The sequence below is a fragment of the Chroicocephalus ridibundus genome, chromosome 2, assembly GCF_963924245.1.
Source record: "Chroicocephalus ridibundus chromosome 2, bChrRid1.1, whole genome shotgun sequence".
Lineage (NCBI taxonomy): Eukaryota > Metazoa > Chordata > Aves > Charadriiformes > Laridae > Chroicocephalus > Chroicocephalus ridibundus.
In genome coordinates, this window is record NC_086285.1 from 84,755,879 (window position 1) to 84,780,303 (window position 24,425).

Consider the following 24,425-nt stretch of genomic DNA (forward strand, 5'->3'; position numbering starts at 1 on the left):
ATTTGGGAGATATTTTTTTTGAGAGGTAAGTCAGATGCTTCACTTTTCTTTCATGGCTACGATTGGTGGTGATTAACAGCATCTGTTCATTAGGAAACTGGAAGAATGATAAGGCATATGGAATCTTCCACAAATGTAAGACATCATATTTTTAAGACCTTTGTATGTGCTGGGCAAAACTTACTTGCAATCCATATTTGAACCAGCACCTTTTACTTGAATTGTGTTTTACAGAGAGCTATAACCATGACAAACCTCTCAAAATCTGGATTGGAGCAGGTTTAGTACTAAATAGACCTTCAGAGGTGTCTGGAATCTAAACAGCGTTTTGAATGGTGTGCAGAGGTATCATTGATCATTCTGCAGAGATTGCATTCAGTTCCACTGCAACAAAGTGATAGTCATACTCCAGCAGGCTTGCTGTATATACATGCATATATATGTGAATATCTCAGATAGTAAGGATCTACAAGGTCACCTCCTCTTACTTACTGTCTGTTCTCTTGCTCTAAGTAATGCAAAACTTTTTGTTATTTATCTTTAGCTTGAAATCCTATTTACCTGTGCTATTGTGCATCTTTGCTTGTTTGGTTTTTAATTTCCCCTGCAGGCATTTCCTTTTGCCTCTAGGTGTTTCCTGGATAAGTCCGTTTTACCAAACTGGTAGTATACCTGATCTCCAGGGTGGACTATCCAGTTACATCTTTTACATCGTCAAGCACTTGACATTTGTGCTTGGAAGTGTCAATCATTTTATACATTTTTATGGGTGGATTCAGCAGCTGAAATTCCTTAGCTTCCCCCCACTTTTTGCTTTCTTACACAAAAAAATGAATGTAGAAATAAGAACCATTTCCACTATCTCGTTTGATAGTTCACAAGGATCTTCTTGTTAAACAAACATGATATTTGCAGCGTTCAGGGACACTCTTCAGGACAACCATAAGTTGTGAACACACTTTTCTTTCTTCTTAGTTCATATCAAAGTCATGTAGAAGTTGGGCACCAGGGAAGGTTCGCCCACAGATTTTCGTTAAAACTAGTGAATGACAATTTTTCAAGTTTTCCTTTTCTGAGGACACATTTTTCTCATTAAGAAGGCAAGATTATCTTTTTCTTCCAAAACAAATGAAAAAAAACTTTAGAATAACAAAATCCCTCTCGTCATTCACTGTACTCAAGGGAGCCATCCCATAATTCTCAGTTTGGCCTACTATGGTGAGTTTTTTTACTATAAATAAAGCTGAAACACAGGTTATCTGATGCAAGGTTCTTAAGAAAAAAGGCTTTTTGTGAGAAAACATTTATCCTAAAAAGGATCCGTAAGCAAAAATGATGCAGATACTTAAGGGATCCTACGCTTGTCCACTCACATAATGCATCCTCACATTTCTTAACATAAGCACAGTTGTTCTACATATAAAGTTCATCTACCCCATTAAGCTGTTTCCAGTGATGCTGTATTCTGTCATAGCCTCCAGCAATCTGCAGCTCAAGGTCAAGTTGAACCAGAGGCAGTATTTGAATTTTATAAACTTTGTCAGAATATTTCCTTAAGAGCTTTCCTAATAATTCCTATTTTGAAAAATAGTTCCCTGTTTTTGTATCTTTTTTATGTCCCTCTTTTTCTATTTAGTTCTTCAAAAACTAATGATTAAACAAACAAACAACCCCTCTGAGATGTACAGTTTTAAGAACATATAACTGTGCTGTTATTTTTTTGAAAATTTAACTACTGTATTCTTTTTACCTTTTTTCCCTGCTCTTTCCTCCATAAAATTATAAGTAGCAGAAAGACTGTTATGTTTGCCAAGTCCTAGCAAAAACTATTTATGTATTTTAAGCTTGATTAACAGTAATCAAAGAGCATATGAACAATGCTCACAGTGAAACTATGTTTCCCAAATTAAGATCATAGGATTGCACCTTCAGGGAAAATGGCCCAATAGTGAGTAACTTGAAACTTAGAATCAGAGAATCAGAGAATCATAGAATCAAGGGTTGGAGGGGATCTCTGGAGATCGTCTAGTCCAACCCCCTGCCAGAGCAGGGTCACCTAGAGCAGGTTGCACAGGAACGCCTCCAGGCGGGTTTGGAATGTCTCCAGAGTTGGAGACTCCACCACCTCTCTGGGCAGCCTGTTCCAGTGCTCTGCCACCCTCAAAGGAAAGAAGTTCCTCCTCATGTTTAGGTGGAACTTCCTATGCTCAAGTTTGTGCCCATTGCCTCTTGTCCTGTCCCCAGGCACCACTGAAAAGAGTCTGGCCCCATCCTCCTGACACCCACCCTTTAAGTATTTATAAGTGTTGATAAGGTCACCCCTCAGACGTCTTTTTGTCCAGACTGAAGAGACCCAAATCCCTCAGCCTTTCTTCATAAGAGAGGTGCTCCTGTCCCCTAATCATCTTGGTAGCCCTTTGCTGCACCCTCTCCAGCAGTTCCCTGTCCTTCTTGAACCGGGGAGCCCAGAACTGGACACAGTACTCCAGGTGCGGCCTCACCAAGGCAGAGTAGAGGGGGAGGATGACCTCCCTCGACCTGCTGGCCTTGTTCTATAGTTTCCAAGTGCCTAGTTGAATTTTCTAGAATGACATTTGTCCTGGAAAACAAAAGCCAAATCAATGTATTGTAATATGCAAATGTGCATTCATTATGGACTTAGTTAATCCATCATCCTCTGCTTCCATTTCTATCCTTTTTCTAGGTCTCAAAAGCTTTTACATGCTTGGGTTTTGTTTTTACCTGAAGTTATAGTTCAGACGCCAGATTTCACTGCAGGTGAAACTGGTAATCTGTTTACTTTTCAACAAGAGATTATCAAACATAGGTGTCTTCATGTATTAAGTGCATCTAACAGAGGTAACCAAGAGATGCAACAGTTTGTGTGACATTTCACACAGGCAGGTGTACAGAACTGGCCAGGAACTGCACAGAACAGCATATAAGTCCTCAGTAAAGTGCCACAGGGCACGGGCCCCAGCAGGGATTGAAATCGCTTTCCCGGTAACATCAAAGGCCTCAAACAACAGGAGCTCCTGAGGGAGGATGCAGCTCTGCAGTTCTTGGGCTGCAGGCGTGCCTGGCACTTCTCATTGAGGCTAAGGCAGCAGGAGATGATCTCCTAGCCTGAAGCAGTTGTATAGGTTGAGGATACGTGCCACCAGCTGAATGAGATATGAAAGGAGGTCATCAGACTGTGCAGCATCAGAGATGATAAGAGCTGCACCAGATTTTCTCCGAGACCAAAGTCCCAACTGGAGGAGCAGGAAGAGTCTGTGCATATCAGGTCGTGAAATGGAGATTCCTGTGGTGGCAAAATGCTGGAAGCTTGTGGTTTCTGGCACCAGGAAGAAGGCTCCTGCTCCATCTGAAGATTTACAGGTGCAGAAGAGGTTCATTGCTCTTCCAGGAGATGAGCTCCTGGGAGCTCTATCCATTGAATCATCTGAGCTAGCTGAGCCTGAGACATGCACAAGCATCAGCAGGAAGCGGTGAGTGATAGCAGAGGAAGAATATCTGCTGCAGAGAGCATAGGCTGCTATCTGTCATCTAACTGTCATCTGGAGACCTTTGCTGCTTGCCTGGGGGTCTAATCTTGGATGCTGTTGAAAGCGTGCCATGGCAATGGTATGCAGATGTCTGTTACAGACCGATCAGGAAGAAGTGGATGGGGCCTTCTTCAGACAACTAGAAGAAGCACAATGTTCACAGGCCCTGGTCCTGCTGGAGGGGCAACACTGCAGAGCACCAGCTGCCCAGGAGGCTGCTGGAATGCATTAGTGACAAGGGGACAGAATTGCTGCTGAGGGAGATGTAGTGCTGTGCCTAATACAAAAAGCAATCTTGAAAGGGTATAGCTAATTTCTACGTTTGAGCCAAGGTTTGAAGAGATTGTATCGCTGCCAGTAATCTATGTATTTTTTTAATTTACTAAAATCAGCCTAGGAAATCTGGCTAAAGTATCTGTGTAGGGACTTTTCTTACTTAGGCTAATTTACCAGGGACAAGGATTTGTTAACAATATCCATTTTCTTTTCCATTCAATTGTTCTCACAGTAGTTGTAGTATATGAATACTTTCAGTACCACAGATTTCATACATTCATGCCTAAACTATCACCCATCCTTTGACGTACTCTGATTTTATCTTAAGGCAAATAACCTTTAAAAATCTTGGATCAGATATAACTGTTAACTTTTAAATTTTCTCTTGAATGTTTCTGCTTATTTCTTGCACATTTCTAATTGGAAATATGACACAAATGAGATGGGTTTATGGTATGTCCTGCATGGTTTTATATTCCAGCAAGAAAGTCCAGTTGGGAAGCAAACTAGACAGACTGAAAGGGTTCAAAAATGGCTGTTGTATATACATTAACATACAATTTTTGATTGTCACAATTGTTACACTTTTCTGATTATGACATTTTCTTCTTCAAAATGAGTGAAAAAGGCATGCCAAAAAGGGAGACAAATGCAGAGCGCTTCTCTTGCTAAAGTTAAATAGCACTTTCCATAATAGAGAAAAGGAAAAAATTAAGATTAAATTGAAACAATTTTATGTTTTTATGTGTTGGCACTAATTGTGTTGAACTGAATGATTTAGTGAGGTTAGGTTACAAGATCACCATGACAGCTAACTTTTTCATATCAATCTGAAGCTGTTTATGTGTATATCTATTGTTTTTAACATGCCAGACGATGATAGTTAAAATACCGCAGTATGAAAATATAAAAGAATATATTTGAGGAAGACAGTGTCATTTCGTAGATTACAATGATCATTAGCTGAATCCATGTCTGTCCTAGAAAGCACACTGTGGTTTGATGCTTAGTCAGCTGTGTCCAATTTTCCAACTACTTGCACTCCTAAATATCATTTTATATTGTAAAATGAAAGATAAATGTGTCAAAAGAGGAAATTCAAATTTGAAAATAATAATTTAAGGCACAGCAGTGTCAGGTTTACAGTTTTCAGTCCATAATCATTATCTTCTGATTACCAAACTCATATTACCATGTATGTCAAATTTTGTTCAAACACTTTCTTTTGCTAGCACTGGAAAAAAAAAAAAGATAGTTGATGATAAAGATATGGCAATAAAACAACCACTGAGAAACTCCATAATGAGCTGTTATGCTATTTTATTTTTCCTTGCATTAACACCATTGAAGTTAGCCTTCATAGCTAATTGTGTACTAAGGCATATGTCAGATTAAGGTCAATGGAAATATTGTGCATGAATCTAACAATAACTTTTGTTCCCTCACAAATAAGTGGGATCTCCTTCTTTGAAAGTAGTAACACAGCTGCATGTACTCTGGAGGAAAGACCGTTTTATTTTGGTTACTGTAATAGAAATTGTTCTTTTCCAAATGCTAGATTTAAAGATTGTAAATATTAAAATGAACCAAAATACCAAAACCCTACATTCTTTATACAAATGTTAGGGATCCTGAACTTAAGTTTTTTCTGTCTTCTGTTTCTCTCTTCTAGGCAATACTGGAGACTTTTTTGCTTTCTTAACCTTGACGCAGACTGAGTACTCCTTCAACTATTGCTTGAAATAGAAGGCACTTAACTTTTATAACAAATGTGGCAGGATATATGGGATAACAGCTCCTCATATGATGGAACATGATCCAGTTTGACCTACCACAGCTGTCATGTTAGTGCAAATTGAAAGAAATACCACACTGGGGTTAAAAGCAGCTACAAGCAGATAATTGCCCATGAAATGTGTGCACTTCCTATCTCCAGTGGATTGATGAGGAAAAAGAATCCCTTGAATCTGCCAGAACACTTCTATTATTAGATTGATGGGATAAAAAAGGCTGTATGGAGAAGAGGCCTATTCCAATATTTAGCTCCAGTTGAAAGCAATTGTTTTCAAATGAATGAACTGGTTATGTTAGGGGCCTCTACCAATTTTATTCTCTGTAGTCAAGAATTAACTTTCATGGCCATCACTTCACTTTCAAAACAGATCATCCTTGATATCAAGGTCCTTGGCAGTAATAGAGAAATTGTACTTTTAAGGAGATTGTTCTTGAAGAATTTCTGTGTTGTAATAGTTGTAATAAATATACCTAACAGCTTGCAGCAGTTTTCTTTTCCCTACAGTAATTTACTTCAATATTTTTTGTCCTAGTTAAGTACTTCTATGCCAAGTTAGTAAAAACCCCATCAAGAAAAAGTAGTGTTTTAATTTATGGGAAAAATAACTAGCATTTAACAGCAATATCCATCTGCATTTTTTGTTTAAGGCTGTTGCATTAAAATATTGCAGGGCAGTGATAAAAAATCAAGTATGCTATCTGTACCTGTGTGGAGAATCATCGTGAAGATGAGGGCTTTTTTTTTTTTTTTTTAATGCCTGATCACATTGCCCTTGATGATGCCTTGGTACCGTATTTTCTCCATTCTACTTCTTTTTGTTTGCTTGCTTCATAAATTGATTAGTATATTAATTAGCACGGTCAGGTTTTTTTGCATTGCAGAACATTGATGGAGGATCTAGTTCTGCTTCTGTTTTGCTAGTTATCGTGGTAAAGTGAAATTAAATCTGATCTCCAGCTATGACCAGAACCTACTCAATTTGTAATACCTATTGTCTAAGGTAAAAAATAGATTCTGGCATAATGCTTCAAATTACGCTAGCAGATAACACATTTCTGTTTCTTTGAATGCTGTAAAATTTAGAATGGATGAAGGTATAGTACAGGAGGAAAAACAGCTGGAAACGGTGTTAAAAGTTCAGTTACTTCAAAGCAGGATTAGCTATATGCTGTGTATCTATAGTATTTTTAAAAGCTTCTGATAATATATATTCCAGATCTCTGTTGCAGTATATGATACTGCTTACTTATCATTAAAAGCAATTTTACAAATAAACATTTTGATAAAGAAGTGTGAAGGATTTATACTGTTACTGGAGATAGGACAAGAGCAATTAATTTTCTCTCTTTGAAGCAGGAAATATTTATGAATTATAATCTCTGTGCCTTCTCTAGAAATTACTCCAATTCTTTCAATCTTTCCTCATAAGCAAAAGTCCCTAGATCTATGATCACTTACTGCTACATCCTTCAATTTCTCTGTAGACAATTTCTGACAAAGTCTCCGCAGAAAGGCCTTATTCTTTTGTCTGGTATTTCAGATCTCTCTGCTTTCTCTTTTTCATTCATCTTAAAGCTTTTAATATGTAGATAATTAGACAACTTTCAGTTTTCTCCACAAGTTCTCTTTTTTGCTCTATGTGGTAAACAGAGCATTTCAGACCCTGGGAGAGAGTACCACATTTACTTAAAGAATGTGTGCAAGGCTGCAGATTTAAAAAAAATGTTAGGCATAGCAAATAGCCAAGACTAGTTATTAGAAGAAATACAGGTTTCCCAGGTGACAACTTCATAAAAGTAAAGAAACCAAAGAAGACTAGTGGCAAGTTTTTGCTGGTAAAGAAGTTGTCTTTTTTTCACTCTGTGTAAAGTTGCTTCCTCAGAAGATATGCCTTGACATGTATTTAAAAAAAGGATTTGCCAGCATCTGAGGAGTGGTTAGAGAGTTAGTAATTAAAAGGTCTCTCTTTCATCCAAAAATGTGTCTGGAACTTCCTGTCCTCCTTGTAGCAATTCCTTCAGCATTTGATAAGGTAGACCCTGTCCCTGTCCTAGCCCTCAGGACTGGGTGCAGCTAGCTATAAAAGAAAGGTCTCCCCCGTACCTTCATTAAGATAAAAGGTCAAAAAGACACATGATGTTGTTGGAGACAAGACTCATGACTGGAGCTAAAGCTGCTCTTACTTCTCAGAGAGCACAGGTCCACAGTGGTGGAAGAAGGAACATTTAGAGAAAACTTAGTAGAGAAAAATAAAAAGCTAGGCAAGAGAAGGCCATTTAGAAACAAAACCCTCCCTCCTGAATTTAGACTGACTGGAAGATATCATAAGTTAATGGAGTGTCCACTTGCATAGCCATATTTCACTGAAACCTGTTGTAGCCCACTAAAACCCTGTTGATTGCAGCCATCTCTCCCTGCCCTTCCCTTCTTTGTACCTACTCTGACATCATTGCAAGACTTATGTTGTAGGCCTGGCAAAATTCAGTTTTGTCTACACTTTCAAAAAGTGCTATGACAGCTCTGTTTTTTCAGCGGTGTTTCTAATTAAGCGTGGCACACAACTGATCACAGTTGGTTTTCTCTTACGTTGACCTCTTGTTAAAGCTACATCATTTAAAACCCTCTTTGATCCCCTAGATATTGAGATACGTGCAGCATTTGTCTTGACTCCCTCAACTTTCTGGTGCAACCCACGCAGATTATGATCAGATATATTGATTTCAGACAATGTGTGTCAGATATAGAAATGTCATACTACAGCGTCATTGACCTCTTAATACCTTAATTAGCAAGTTAGTTCCAAGCTCTGTACTTGTTATGAAAAAAAAAGAATTACATTAACCTGTAAGTGGGGTACTAATATATGTTTTAATGACAATTGCAACAGTTCGCTTGCTTTTTATCCCCAAAGAAGTAATCTGTTCCATTGCAACTCCATTGCAGAGTCTTTAGTTTCCCAGATTTTAATCACCTTTACTGAGTTTTAGTGGTGACTATGAGGTGAATAATTTATCATACTCTAAACAGAGGAAAAGCAGCAGAGTAAATGATCCTTCACAATTAGATTTAGAAGGTGACTTTAAAATCTTAGGGGATTGCCCAATATATTAAGAGTAGTCAATTTAAAAATTTAATTAGAGAGGTAGAGCCTGGTTTCATGTGTTATATGTGTACTTTAGGTTAACCCTGAAGGAGGTTTCATTAACATTTGCTCATTTCTATGCATTTGTGTTTTTAAGATTTTCTTCTTTATAAGGGGTCTGCTGCTTCCCTTTTTAGATAGAGGTAAGACTAAATACACTCAGATAAAAGAAACACAAAGCCATTAGTGAAAGGGCACATTTTTGGAGCAGTCAATTATGAGTCTAGTCTATTTAAATTCTAGCCAATTTATTTTCCTTACATATTTAATTCATTAGGACAAGGTAGAGAAGTCAAGAACTCTATCAAGATCTTCTGAGATCTTCTTCCTCACCTTTTTTGCTTCTCTTTTCTGTGTAAATACTGCTCCTGAAAAACCAATTTTTTTTTCCTTCTTTTGTATTGCCGGCTTAAAATAAATCCACAGCATTAAATGACCTTAAATCTTGCATTGTGGTATACAAGCATATTTGTATTATATTTGAAACAAAAGCATTTAAGACTATTCTACCTGGGTCTTGGCTGTTTGGTATTATTTTTAAAGGTATCATGTCTCTCTTCAACATACAAAAAAAGTCCAATGGTAAATCTTGCCTCACTGCAGGTTGGTTTTTTTTTTCTTACAAAGTGTTTGAAAGCATGATGGTAATCCAGTGCTGGTTTTCGATGGTAAATATTGAGTTAAAAAGAAAATTTTTATATAGCAAAGCAGGGCCCTTGCAGACAGAATAATAAAATCGTTTAGTTTGGAAAAGACCTTTAAGATCATTGAGTCCAACCATAAACCTAACACTGCCAAGTTCCACTAAACCATGCCCCTAAGTGCCACATCTACACATCTTTTAAATATCTCCAGGGATGGTGACTCAACCACTTGCCTGGGCAGTGGAGATTCTCCCTAGTCCTCCTTTTGTTGGTAATGTATTTATAGAAACGTTTTTTATTGTCCTTTATGGCAGTAGCCAGATTAAGTTCTAGTTGGGCTCTGGCCTTTCTAATTTTCTCCCTGCATAACCTCACAACATCCTTGTAGTCATCCTGAGTTGCCTACCCTTTCTTCCTAAGGTCATAAACTCTCTTTTTATTCCTGAGTTCCAGCCAAAGCTCTCTGTTTATCCAGGCTAGTCTTCTTCCCTGACAGCTCGTCTTTCAGCCCACAGGGATGGCCTGCTCCTGCACATTTAGGATTTCCTTCTTGAGGAATAGCCAGCCTTCTTGAACTCCTTTGCCCTTCAGGACTGCCTCCCAAGGGACTCTGTCATCCAGCCTCCTAAACAGGCCAAAGTCTGCCTCCAGAACTCAAAGGTAGCATTTCTGCAGACCCCTTACTTCTCTGAGAATCAAAAACTATCATTATGCCCAAGGCAGCCTCCAACCATCACATCACCCACAAGTCCTTCTCTTTTTGCAAACAACAGGTCCAGCAGGATGCCTTCCCTAGTTGTCTCACTCACTGCCTGGGTCAGGAATTTATCTTCCACACACTCCAGGAACCTCCTAGAGTGTTTCCTCTCTGCTGTATTGTATTTCCAGCAGACGTCTGGTAAGCTGAAGTCCCTCACGAGAACAAGGGCTAGTGATTGTGAGAATTCTCTCAGATGCTTATAGAATATTTCATCTGCCTCTTCATCCTGGTTGGGCAGTCTATAACAGATTTCCACCGTGTTATCTGCCTTGTTGGCCTTTCCCCGGATTCTTATCCATAAACACTTGACCCTATCATCACTATCATCCAGCTCTAGACAGTCAAAATACTTCCTAACATACAGGGCTATCCCACTGCCTCTCTTTCCTTGCCTATCCCTTCTGAAGAGTTTATAGCCATCCATTGAAGCACCCCAGTCATGTGAGTCATCCCACCATGTTTCCGTGATGGCAACTATATTATAGTTTTTCTGCTTCACAATGGCTTCCAGCTCCTCCTGATGTTTGTTGGCCATGCCGCATGCATTGGTGTAGATATATTTCAATTGGGCTATTGATTCTGCCACCTTTTTCAGGGCAGAAGTCCTAATTCCTCTGTGACCATTCTCAGGCACTTCCGTGGTTTCTGGCACTTCAGTAACCCTTGTGACTTTGCTGCCATATGCATCTCCATCCCCTACCTCCATTGAGATGGCAGACCGAAGGACCTCAGTAGTACACTGTCCCTCAGCATTTGGTGTGCTGTCGCCAGGCTTCTCTCTAGCGAGCCTTGTTTTATGCCTTTCCCCCTTCAGATCTAGTTTAGAGCTCTTTCAATGAGTCCTGCTAACTCCTGTGCAAAGATCCTTTTCCTCCTTTGAAACAGGTGTACCTCATCTGTTGCCAGCAGGCCTGGTATCATGTAGACCATGATCAAAAAGACGAGAATTCTGCTGGTGACACCAGGCTTGGAGCCAGAGACTGATCTGCTATTTCTTCCTGTTTCTTCCCTCATTTCCTCCTGTTTCTTCCCTCATTTCCTCCAACTGGAAGGACAGAGGACAACACTACCTGTGCTTCTGATCCCTTAGCTAGTCTCCCCAGTGCTCTGAAGTCTCTCTTGATTGCCCTTGGACTTGTTGCAACTTCATCACTGCCTACCTGAAAAAGCAATAACGGATAATAATACAAGAGCTGTATTTGGGTATGAAGTTTTGTTGTCACATCTTTAACCTGGGCACCAGGAAGGCAGCAGACTTCCCTAAGAAGTGGGTCTGGTTGGCATATTGGGCCTTCTGTTCCCCTCAGGAGAGAGTCTCCTATGACAAAGACACATCTTTTTTTCGTTATGGAAGCGGTTTTGATGCAAGGTGTAGGCTCACTTAGTCTTGGCAACTCCTCCAACCTAGATGAACCATCATCCTCATCATTGTTTGTCTCCACTTGCAGAGCCTCGTACCTGTTGTGCTAGGGCATCTGGGAAGGTAGGTTAGGGAATCCTCTAGGATTCCAAGCCTCTGGGATTCCTACTGGAACTAGGTTCCAGTAATCTATCTCTCTCTCAGACTCCCTGATACTCCTCAACCTACTCACATCCTGTTGGAGCTCTGTCACTAAGCAGAGGGGTTCCTCCACCTGGGCACACCTCCCACAGGTGTGCTCACTGCTGCCATCTGCTACTGGCCTAGGAGTAGGGCACAACCTTCAGCCTGGCACATGGGTGGGAGCATGTTCCCAGTGGAGCTCTGTCTGGGAAGCTGCATCAGCTGTTCTGTGCTGTGAGTGCAAAGTTTAGAGAGACCATGGCCTTCTGCCTGGTAGATACCATTGCTTGCTGGTTGAGGCGGCAGAGCTTCAGTGCCCTTCCTGCGCACCCTTCCTGCACACCCTTGTGCACAAACTGCTGTGCCACATCCTGTTTGCCTACTCTGTTTGGGGCACTCCCAGCTGCTAGTGCTCCCTGGGGGTTTATTTTATAGGTGTGGGGCCTTGGCCATGGTTGCCCCTGGCCCTGCCCAGGTCTCATTAGCTGCTTTCCTGTCACCTGCAGGCTCCTGGCAGCTCTCTTGGCTCCCCCTGAGGTTTTCCTGGTTCAGGAAACCCCCTGTGCACCATGCTGGAGTGCTTCACCTCATATCGTGACTGCACCAGAGCTGCTCAACTCGGCGAGATACTTCTGTGTTCTGATGACTTTTCTTTCTAACGATATCCAGGCCACCTCTGTGTTTGCAGAGAGAGTAAAATGGAGGCTTAACAATATACAAAATAACAGATGTGGTGGTTTCCATATACATTGGTGTGTTCCACTGATTATTTTTTTTTAAATCTCAGCTTTTAGACTGTTGTGTATCCATTTCCTCCTAAAGGATGTGTTCCTCAGAGCTATTAACAATAGTAAATGACAGAAAAGGAGTACTGATTCACATACTTCCCCCCGATCCAATGGATTATCTGCCAGCCTGTGGTAGAGTGAGATGTAACTCAGGCCTCTGAATGATTTTACTGCATTATTCTGCTTTTACTCTGTCAGTAGTTGTTCTCTAGTTGAGTGGATGTAGGGTAACTTCTCCTTTTGTGAAATCATTTTCCCCTTTTCTCAGCCCAAAATGTTTATAGCTTAAAGAAAAGTCTGCCTAGGACTGGAAATCCTGCTCTTAGGCAAGAGTAAGTTTTTGTGTCAGCTGGGAAACTGGAAGAGGCCTGGGTGGAAAAACTTTCCTTAGAAAAATCATGTGAATGGCGAGCAGTGAGGGAGTCCATGTGTTGTGACAGTCCTGAGCATTGCTTGGAAAGGAATCAGTAACCTCTTCCCATTTTGTGAAAGACTAAATTCTTTGAATATAAGAACTTAGGTTTCTGGTGTAATATTTCTGTGGAGAAATAGTCCATGGCTCCACCTGGGATGTGATTTTTCAATCTATGTTCAATCTGAATTAAAATACTTTTATGTTGAATAATATAAAAAAGGTCAGTGTTTACTTCCACAGATGTAAATAGGCTTTGAATGTTACCTTTTGAAGAAGACATCAAACCTATTGATTTTTTCTTACTATCTTTAGAACTAGGAGAAGATTGATTCCTTCAAAGTTGGGCATTATACTTAGGTTGACAGTTCTGATGAGTTGCAATATTAACTAGCATTTCTTTAGAAATAATGCACACACTTTCACAATGTTTTTAAAATTAGATTTTCGCTTATTCAGAAAGGTTAAGTGAGACCCTTTATTCACTCTTCTCAGTATCACTGCCAGTAAAGCTGACTTTTGACTGGGAGGAGACCTTAGTTTTAGAAGGTCAACTCCATCAAATTCATGTTTTGTAAGTCAGCTTGCCCTAGAATTCAATAATAATTCAAATTAATAGTAACAATAATAATTGCTTTTAGCAGGAATATTTATGATTTTCTTTCAGGAAGAAAAGCAAAGTATAGGATTTCTGAAAGAAATAATTCATTCCAGCTCCATAGGAAACTATTTTCATGCTTTTTATCTCAAGGCTGAAGGCACCTTTTGTCAGAATGTGTGCTTCATTACCAATTATAAATAGTCTTTATTACATCTTATTTGAATGAAACATGTAGCACTAAGAGTGAGATACTGGACCTATTTGAGAATTATATAAACATTTCTGTTGAATTCTTCTAGATCTAAAATTTTATACAAACTCTAGCCTAACCTTTTTTCCTCAGTTGAGTAAGTTCTACTGAAACCTGTAACAGAAACTTTCCTACAGATAGCCTATGGGAAGATGTTCGCATTTTGTGGAACATTCATGAAATTCCGCAAGGGTTCGCAGGTTCATGTGCTTATATATTTTAGAATAGCTCTGTGATCCTAGATAATAACATTGCCCCTTTTTTGCCATGAAATAATTTTGAGGCAAAAAAGAGCATGTGATTCTAAATAATTTCTAAAAAATTAAAATAGGTTATCAAAATGGCCTCAAATGTTTGCTCACATGATAAAACTACTCAAAAAAGAGAAAGTAAATGGAGTTACATCAGCATATGTCGTGTTGTAATGTTATATTGTTAATTGTTAATGTATGTATTGTTAATGTTATCGTCATGTACTTTTGAGACTATGAAAGTCTACACAAACACAAGATTAATCGTAAGGTCTGAACAATTGACATCAAAAAAGAAGTCATAAATTTTTTAGAGGTTATATTGACTTTCTAGAATAAAAATAATGCAATGCATTGTATAAAACTTGAAAAGGATAACCTGCCATGTGAATGCTGTAATGATTCTTTTGTCTTCTATAACTATCTTCATCAGCAAGTGTGATGAATGTAGGAGTCAGCACGTTAAAGCATCCAGAGTCTTGTCAGCATTCCAGTATTCTCCTTTAAGGTCTCACTAGGCGTAATGCAATGGTTTCTTTCCCTACCTTGTTGTGGGTTATTGCTTTAAGGTGAAGGAAAGGAGGCCCACGAAAGAAAAAATGCAGGCCAAAAGAAGCTATTAATTGCAGCAGCTGGAATAAATTATTACCAATAAAGATGGCTTGGAGGCTGGGGACACACAAAGCTCTAAGTTATTTCACAGCTATGACAGATTTTGAGGACAGAGCAGTTAGAGCCTTTCCCATTGTGTATGCCATTTTAATATATTTGAATTAGGTTTTGAATTTTCTGTATTCAGTGCAGTGAACAGATTAAACTTTCTTATCTGTGAAATGAAAACTGATAAAACCAGAGGAAAACAGAGGCACTATCTGTATGTTACGCAGGTAAATGTTTTTTCCTTGATTAGACAGGTGGTCTGACACACCCTGACCTACCCAGGACATAGAATTACTGCAGTAGAAGAGACTGTTTTTAATATGCCAGTTGTACCGTTCAACCAAAACTAGTGGGTTTAGTTATCATGGCAGTATTCCGATTTCCAAAATTTACTGGGGGTGTATGCCAGTTCTGTGCTACTTTACTACAACAAACATCCCTAAATAATACTTTGGTCATTGGAAATAAATAGAATGATTCCACCATCACTGAAGTCAACTGCAAATGTTGTTTCTTAATATAAAATACAAGTTTACTAATGCCTAGCTAGCAGACCATCCCTAAATTTACAAAATACTGCATACTCTTTATTAGATAGTGTTACTTAATATCAAAGGTAACTGTGTCTGGAAACCTCTGTAACTCATAAAAGCATGCTACCTTCATCCACATGAAAGTATGCGTCAGGAATGGCACTGAAAATTTTGCATTTTTTGCAAAATATTTGAAAACAGGGAAAATACACTAATGCTCCCCAGTACACTAAGAAACAGAAAAAGTATTTTTAAAGGGAGAAGTTATATTGGCATTTGCAGTTCAGGTAAATAATATTTTATCAGTTCAAAGGCAAAGACTGCATTTCTCTTTTTTATTGCCCAATAAAGTAAATACTGAATTTAATATGAAGCTACCATAGTGACAAGGTAAAGTAAAGATGCTTACAGCAAAATTAGATTGTTACACAGGCTGTGATTCAAACCCAGATCTGTGCTCACGTTGGTGAAATTCAGTGATGCTGGAAGTCTGCATGGGGTCTGAAGTTGAAACCCCAGATACTGGCCTTGAGTATTTTATAATTCAAACCATGCCTGTAGCACCATGTTAGAGTGCAAATAACTTCTACAGATATCCTACATTTCTTTATATCTGCTTGCTTAGAATATAATCTTAGTGGACTAGTATTTTATTTATTACTTTAGGGCTTTTTGTTTTTTCTTTTTTTTGCTTTTCTTTTTTTTTTTCTGCTTGAATGTAACTTAAAATATACAGGAAATTAAAGTGACTAAGAAATTATTTCTAAACCTTAACTTCAACTTTGTGTCATGCTTTAGATTTAAACTGCATGAATTTTATCTGTGGAGAAGACTTAATATACTCTTCCTTGATAATTTTATTTCTAATGCAATAAAGACTTGCTTTAGAAATAAACCTGTGCATGCTGGTAAATAATGGGAAAATATGGCTATTTCATTTAAAAGTAAACAAGAGTAAGTTTTCTGCTAAACTGTGCCTAGAACTAATATAGCAGTTCTAATTTTAATATGATGTTGTATTTCACTATGAGGTCTTACTATGAACAGAGGAAGAGAATACCAATTCTGTGAAATACATTCTTACTACATTATGAGAATTTTTATTTATTTTCTTTGATCATATTTTTGCAGTTGATGATGTAGTTGATGAAATAATGATGAATATAGTAATTTAATATTGCACGTCAATGCCAGCACTTAGCATCTTGGTCCTTGGAGCAGCTAAACCTTAATTACATAACTGGACGTGTTACTAAAGGAATTTAAAACACACCTTTTTTCCCCTCAGTCCACACTAAGCAAGGGAAATGTGTCATTATAGATAAACCTAGGTTAGTTAAACTGTTTACATATTTGTTAAAAGCTGTTTATGTAAACTACTGCAATTTTAGTAAGGGCACCTACTACCTCTTCGCTACTGCGTATGTTTGTGTTGACAAAACAACAGGCGCTAAAAGGACTCTGAAGACTACAACCCCACCAAACCATGAACATACAGCCTTTCTTTTGTGCCCGTACATTTGTTTTGTCTGTGGAAATGGAGGTATATTTTTCTTGAATGGGTTTATGTGAAAGCATACACATACAGCAAACCTTAGCAAAGAACAAGGTAAACATTACTTGTTTTGCTTTTTCACATGACAGCATCTCACTTATTTATTACCTTGTCTTTTGCTCTTTCTCACTAATTATAAAAGTGCCTGTAAAAAGATCTGGAAATCCTTCACGTCAGGAAACAGGCTCCAAACAAAATTTAATTTCAAAGCAGCAACATAATTGATCTCCCCAGCTGACAGTTTCTTGAAGATGTTGAAAACAGTTGCAAATTATCTTGAAGGCAAGTGATTCTCTACTCAATAATCATTGTATGTTCATATTTTTAAGTGAGGTTTTGTTTCAAACTGAGCTGGCCAGCTTCATAATCTCTTCATACTCATATGCAGAGAGTGAGCTGAGTTTTCCTCCAGCTGTCAAATAACACAAAAATTGATTTGACAGGGTGTTGAACATGGATTTTTGTAGAATATTCAATATTGCATTTGTACTTTCTTAAGGCAGTCCTAACTGCGTAGCGCTGGTTAGAAATGAAAACACAATGGCTTAAGTTCTCTAGATAGATTTTCTTTAGTAACTTGGTCATCCTGGCAAAGCTTCTTGGCCATCTTAATTTTAGTCTTCTTCCAACAGTTGACATTCAAGAGACCCCAGGCATCATTATTGCCTGCCTTCATGCCTCTACACAAAATTTGCTTTTCTCAGGTTCCTTGCTCATCTCCTTACCCAAGGGAATTCAATAAAGGGAGATATGGGAAGTCATGATGCTCTTTTCCCTGTCTCCCAGACATTAAAGGTGAATCAAACCCTGGGAACTAACCCTGCTTCTTCCTCCAATAACAATTGGAACATTTCAATATAAAAGATGATTCAAAATACAGGTGCCTTGGATGTACTGTTCCTGCATTAATGGGCATACTATTAAAAAAACATTAACAACATAAATCGGTATAATTAGCTCTTTACAAATATTGAAATGAAAATACCCTTCTCTAAATATGTCTGCTTTTTCTTCTGTACGCTAACAGGTGTCAGGTCTAAGTTGAGGCCATACAATTTTATTTGCCAGCTTTTGAGGTGTTTTCTAAGTAAAAACAATAGTCAGAGGTCCTACATAGAAAAACATATCCCAACTTGCTTTGCTCTAGGAAAATAAAGTAAGAAACAAATTTACCTGGCCAACAATTGCATCTCAAGTAGTGATGGATGCCAACTGAAACTAACAAAATTGAAGAGTATGCACTTGGATTAAACTAAGTATAAAATATTCTGCCCGCCTCCCCCCCCCCCCAAGAAATTAGTCCATGAAAAAGGACTGATAGTGAAGAGGTAGTCTGGAGTATTTGCTTGTGTTGGTTATATAAAACGTGTATTTAAAATTATTTTATTTTTCTAGTTAAGTCATTGTGAATGCATCAGGGCTGCATGTACCTTTAACTTGTTCTGGTTTTAAGTTTTAAGAAATTCTCCAGCCCATATCATGCAGTAGGAACCGGGAACAAACAATGTGGTCTTCCTAGGTAACTAGTAGCTATGACTACTCTGTTTTTAATGTTTCAGACTGAACTGGAATATATCATTTTATATTAAATCTACTGCTAGGTGCAACAATTGCTGTGTAGATATCTATGACATACTACTGTAGGGTATCAAAAGTCAGACAAAAGTTCTATAAATTCTTTTGTGAAAATTTCCAGCAACACAGCAAAGCCTACAGCGAGTCAGGAAGAGAAACCTTCAAGCCTTAAGTGGCTGAAGACATTAGAATATTTGTGTGCTATCTGATTTGTGATAAAACACCTAGTATTAAGGAGGAGATCAGTGACTTACTATTATTAGCTAACTAAATCTTGTGTAACAGAGTGTTCTTTCTGTTGATATATTCACTATTATAACATTTCTTTTGTTAATATTTTCACTGCCTTTTTTTTTTTTTTTTTTTTTTTTGGTGAGATCTATTAAATAGGCCTATTTTAATTACAGTTTTTCTGCTTCTTTGAACCAGCCAGAGTTTCTCTTTTTTGGTTTCTGCTGCATGATTTAGTTACCAATCTAGACTTTAATGAAATTCTATTCTTTATTAGGCTGTAATCTGAAATCTTAGAATTTACAAGCTAGCAGAATAAAAATCCTAGAAGTGACACAGTATCTTGTCCACTATAACTAGTTTGCCATTGTGGATTTATTGGACATGGCATTATGGCACCAAGAGAGTTTTCAGGACCATGGCAGATTGAGTACAAGAGCCAGACGTGCTTGAAATTGAAATACACCAACTGAGAAATACTCTTTATAAAACAGTGTAAAATTTAGTTAGGACACTTTTATTGCACAGGAACTATGAACACTAATAAGTCAGGATTTATGTGTTTGATATAATTGCCCATTAAAATAAGCACAAGACATAGTTTAGTATAGGTAACAAAAAATGATTCTCTATCCTAAGAGAATTTCTGCCAGTTTTCTATGCATTGAATAGATAGAGGCTATCTCATCAAACAGAAACTTCATGTGGAGCTACTGTATTTTTGACTACAAAATTTCATATAATATTACTCTTTAGATTCCTGTGGAAAAATGTGTACATATTTAGAAGTGTGAAAAAAACACGTGATATATTAGGGGTGGGTATGAACAGAGAAGAGCAGAAAGAGGAATTTTTAGAATATCAGCTCATTTTACTAAAAGAGAAGAAACAAGGAACAGCAAGTCTTGCTATTCATTGTCTCAGTAGCAGTTCCCTTTATTTTAGCCAAGCGTTCTTTACAACAGTTTGGATATATGATGGTTAAAAACAAAAAAACCCATTCAATCAGTAATTATATACTATTGACTTTTCCCTTTGCTTCCGTAATAATACAAATAATAGCAAACAAAGCCCAAGCCAAACACCATCCAGTGGTAAGTAATCATTACTTTCAGTTTCCATTCAGTTTTATTTGAAAAGCCTAGTGCCTGGTTTCACAATTCTGACAATTGCTGACATGACAGTAATTTCTGAAATATGAAGCTGCACACCGATCTGAGCCTCCATTTCAGAAGATAGGAGTGAAATTACTCTTTAGCTTTCTGTCTGTCAAGGTCAGCTATCAGCTACTATACTATTCTTTGCACCATACTTGAATATTTTATATGACTAATTTTGAATACTGTGAAAATTGAAAAGCAGTCTACAAATGGTGGTTAGCTTCTATCAAGCCACAGAGATTGCATAGGGTTCAGCCCATAAAGAGATGATGACATAATTATGTAGATTATAGAAGATTAATACAAATGAGGAGAAAAACAGCATTCCAAGTTTGTTAAATTCTTAATTTTGAGGTTGATTGCACGACATGATAAATGCTAGAAAAGCAGGAGTATGTGCCTATAGTAAAACTAATGAATTCTGGTCTATGAGTATTCCCAAGGCATACTTGTTGGACTTTCTTAAGAAATGTACTGGGTCTGGCTGGGATGGAGTTAACTAGAGTCATGGAGTTTGGATTTGTGGCTAAAACATACCATAGTGTTGATAACATACCAATGTTTCAGCTATTGCTGAACAGTACCTGCACATCATCAAGGCTTTCTCTTTCTCCAACTCTGTGCCCTCAGCAAGTAGGTTTAGGGTCGGCAAGAGATTCAGATGGGACACAGCCAGGACAGGTGACCTGAACTGGCCAGAGGGATATTCCATACCATTATAACACCATCCTCAGTATTAAAAAATGCAGTAGGAGAAGAAAAAAAGGAGGGGGTTTGGCTTCCAAGGTGGCCATTGCTTGGAGAATGGCTGGGTGTTGCTGTGCTTGTGGGAGGTGGTGAGTGATTTCCGTTGCTTTGCTTATCCTTCCCCCCTACACACACCCTTCTCTTTCCTTCACCTATGAAACTGTCTTTATCTTTGCACAAAGGGTTTCCCACTTTTGGTCTTCCTATTCTTTCTCCCATCCCTCGGGGCAGGGGCACAGGAAGAAACTGTGTGAGTATGTGCTTGGCTGTTGGCCGTGGTCAACCCACCACAATAACAAAGCAAACTTGGAAAACATTTCCAGTGCGGCCATTTATAGTTTTTCAATCTCTGAAGGTATTTTTGGACACACTGAACAGAATTTTAGGTCAGGGAGTACAGGACACATATATGCTAAAAAAATCCCTATCTTTTCCTACAAAAAATAATGGAGACAAATCCAGAATACTGAAATTGGAGTCCTGATTTCTGTATGAAAATTTATTTGTGTCATCCACTGTCTACTTTGAATTGGGAGGACTAGACATGCAAAAAAAACCAGCTTAGAAAGCCTGTGTACTGAGTGGGATGCTACAAGAAAATCTACACACTAGACTGTCTTGTTTCCTCCATGCCTGTTTCCCAACCTTCAACATGCTCTGCCTTCCCCTGGATAGACGACAAGCATTGTAAAGAATGGAGCGTGCAGCAGCAATGACGGTGGTGGTATTCTTTTGCATATCTATTAGCAGCTAGAGCACTCAGGAAATGGAAGATCTGAGATGTGGAGATTTAGGTGAATGGAGAATTTCTGTCAGATCATGAAGGCAATTATTTGTTTTAGACGCTTTAAAGAGTTAGGAAATTATGAAGAATATGTCGTCTGGATTTCTGTCTAGGACTTTGATCTGTGACTTGATAGGGTCTGGATCTGTCCATCACCTTTTCCTTTTCCCGTAGGCTATAAGGTGTATAGACTAAAGCTTTTCAGACTTTGATCAGTCTAGCAGATTTTCAGAGTATGCCCTAACAAAAGGAATTACCAATTTGTAGATTTAGATGCTCTGAAGAACTGTCAGAGTAATTAAGTTCATCCTGTGAATGCAGCTGTCATTCACAGTTACGATATGCGTACCATAGTTACCAACGCATTGGGCTGTTCCTTTGCTGTCATGTGAAGTCCCAATGAACAAAGACAGAACTTTCTTCTCTCTGGGCCTGATGTGAGACAGCTCCAATTCACAGGCTGTCAATATTGCCATTAGCGTGGTTTTGAGATTAATTTAATACACTTTCAGTAGGCCTTCGCATATGGGACTTGGAATAATGTTCATTAGCTCAGATGTTGACTTACATCCACCTATCTTAGCTTGCATTGGTCTGTACGTACAAGTGGTTAAAATGTTAAGTTTAAAAATTCTGTGAAACAACACAACTTTTCAATGGGTTGTTAAGAAGAATTTCACAGTAGTTTGACAAATCACAGTTAAGCAGAAATAATAAAAATAGCAAACTCATGGCTGCTGGTGGAATAAATTAAACCTTGTACCAATGAATTCTACAGTGATGCCCAAAAGGTATGCAAGTAATAAGGCTCTGGCAGAAAGTGTGATTGAGATCAGTGAGAGTGAACTACATGAGATGTTGGTACTAAGGTTTCAAGAAGCTGATACCTGATTTTAGATCCACATTTAACTTTCATGCTTGGAATTTTTGCAGATCCATCTAAATGAGACTGGAGTGTGAAAGGCTAAGCTTATATTTACCAGGTTAAACTTTTCCTTTTAATAATATGCTAGAAAACTGAGATCAACACATGCAACAACGTCTTTATAAAATGATTTGAGGATCTTGTTGAAAACTCTAGCTTCTGAAAGCACCAGTCAAATGAGACAAATTACTTCAAATAGTCTGGATTTTTTTCCTACCATTTTTGATTAAAAATCTTAGTTTTCAGTTTGAATCCAATCAATATTTCTGTATTTTTGAGTTACAAGAACAGCTGTTCCTCTTTGGGTAGATGCCCAACATCAGTGTCCACAGAAAAGCCTTTGGGATTATTAGCTGCGAATTACCAGCAGCTGGGCACTACTCTACAAAGACTGGAGTAAATTCAAAATAAGTGTCTTCAGTGTGCAGTGTAAACCCTCACAGCACCAACGTCAGGGAAGATAAAACTGAAACAATAAAAGTAAATCGGAGGATTAGTGGCAGATGCTAAGGCTGCCCGAGAGTAGGATCTGTTACAGATATCCATAAAGAATTCACTGCAGCAGACCCCAAATTTAAGCTACCGAACTTAAATATTCATTTTTATTTGTATGCAATGGCAAAAAAACTATTAAGGAGGCTGTTTTTATTGTGAAAAGGACTTTTTCCATGATTCTGTCAATTAATTGGTTATAATGAAAACTAGGTAGCACTCCCATGGTGTGATCTGATGATCAATACCCATTTTGCTAAAAACAAGGGAGGAGAAAGACAAACCCTAATGCCAGAGTTTGTAACTTCCATGCTAGGCATAGAGTAAGAGAGACATCCAAAGTTCCTGTGGGTTGGATGGAATAAATAAATAAGTAATAATAATAATCACCAGTAACAATTGAGAACAAAGCTACTTTACTGTACAGCCAAAGAGAATAGACTCGCAAGTGTCAGAAAAGAGGCGGTCTTTAGAAAAGAAAATGGTGAAAAAAAAAGGCAGTAACTTCTTAAGATTCTCCTTCATTTATGTGAGCATTATAATTAAAGCTAGATGTGTAAATTCAGCTCCTCATTGATGAGACAGCTTATGTCAAGGGCAATCATATTAGGCTGTATCTGTTTGAAATGTACTGCTCCCTTAACTAAAATAGCACATTCAAGGTGAGAAGAGGAAACAAAGTCAAGTCTATTTTTAATTCTGATGTAAAAAATAGTCTATGGTTTCAGGATGCACGAAAATAGGAGGTTATAACCTAAAACTTATTTTCTCTTTAGTGACAAAAAAGTAGTTTATATGTGTGCATGTATACATACATATGTATGTACGTATTTTCAGACTTCACACATCATTAAAAGAGCTATCTTACCTGTCCATACTGTCAGGGGGCCCAAAAGCAGCTTTATTGTGTTAGAAATAAAATTACCAGTATATTTTGCTGTAGCATGAAGATGTAGCATTGTTGTAAACAACTATTCTTCCCTCTAAATGAATATACATTTGAAATATCAATTAAAGTCTTCAGAAATTACTGGGTGCCCTCCCTCATTGCATGCACCCAAGAACCTTTATATTCTGATCATCCCTACTGATAATCTTAGGACAAGGTTATGTAAATTATATCTAACCTCCTTAATTGCCATTGGGAAAAAGGTGCAGAAATAAATTTGCTGGTGTAACAGCAAGATATATTGCTGGTTACAAAAATATACTAAAGTTAATAGGAAAAAATTAGCCAGGAAAGGAAATTCCTATTTCAGCTAGGTTTATGTAAATTACTCCCTAAGACAAAGTTATTTGAATGGAGTTTCTTTAAGAATGTTTTATTACTAATTATTACACTCAAAAACCTGTTAAGAGCAAAAAAGCAGTCCACCTTATGCATGAAACTAAGATTTTATTGTTAGACGAATCAAAATGTAACATGAAGTTACTACTTGTCCAGTTAACTGATAAAACATTAATTAATAATACAATTAAGATTAATATGTATAAACTTCTTAATATCTACACCTTTTCTTTAGCACTATACTCCCCCTTCCAATATCCTTTGGGGTCTTGAAGTCAAAAGTACTAGTCTTCCTCAAGCAGAAAAGGGAAGAGGTTATGATAAGCCACTACCATCACCACTCCCCAATTCATCATCAGGTGGCATTTAATGCTAGCAATGGAAGAGATAGAGATGTTTATCTTCCTGGTTCTTGAGAGCCACTTAGAGCTTTTTTTTTTTTTATGTTTTGTTACCAATCTGCTT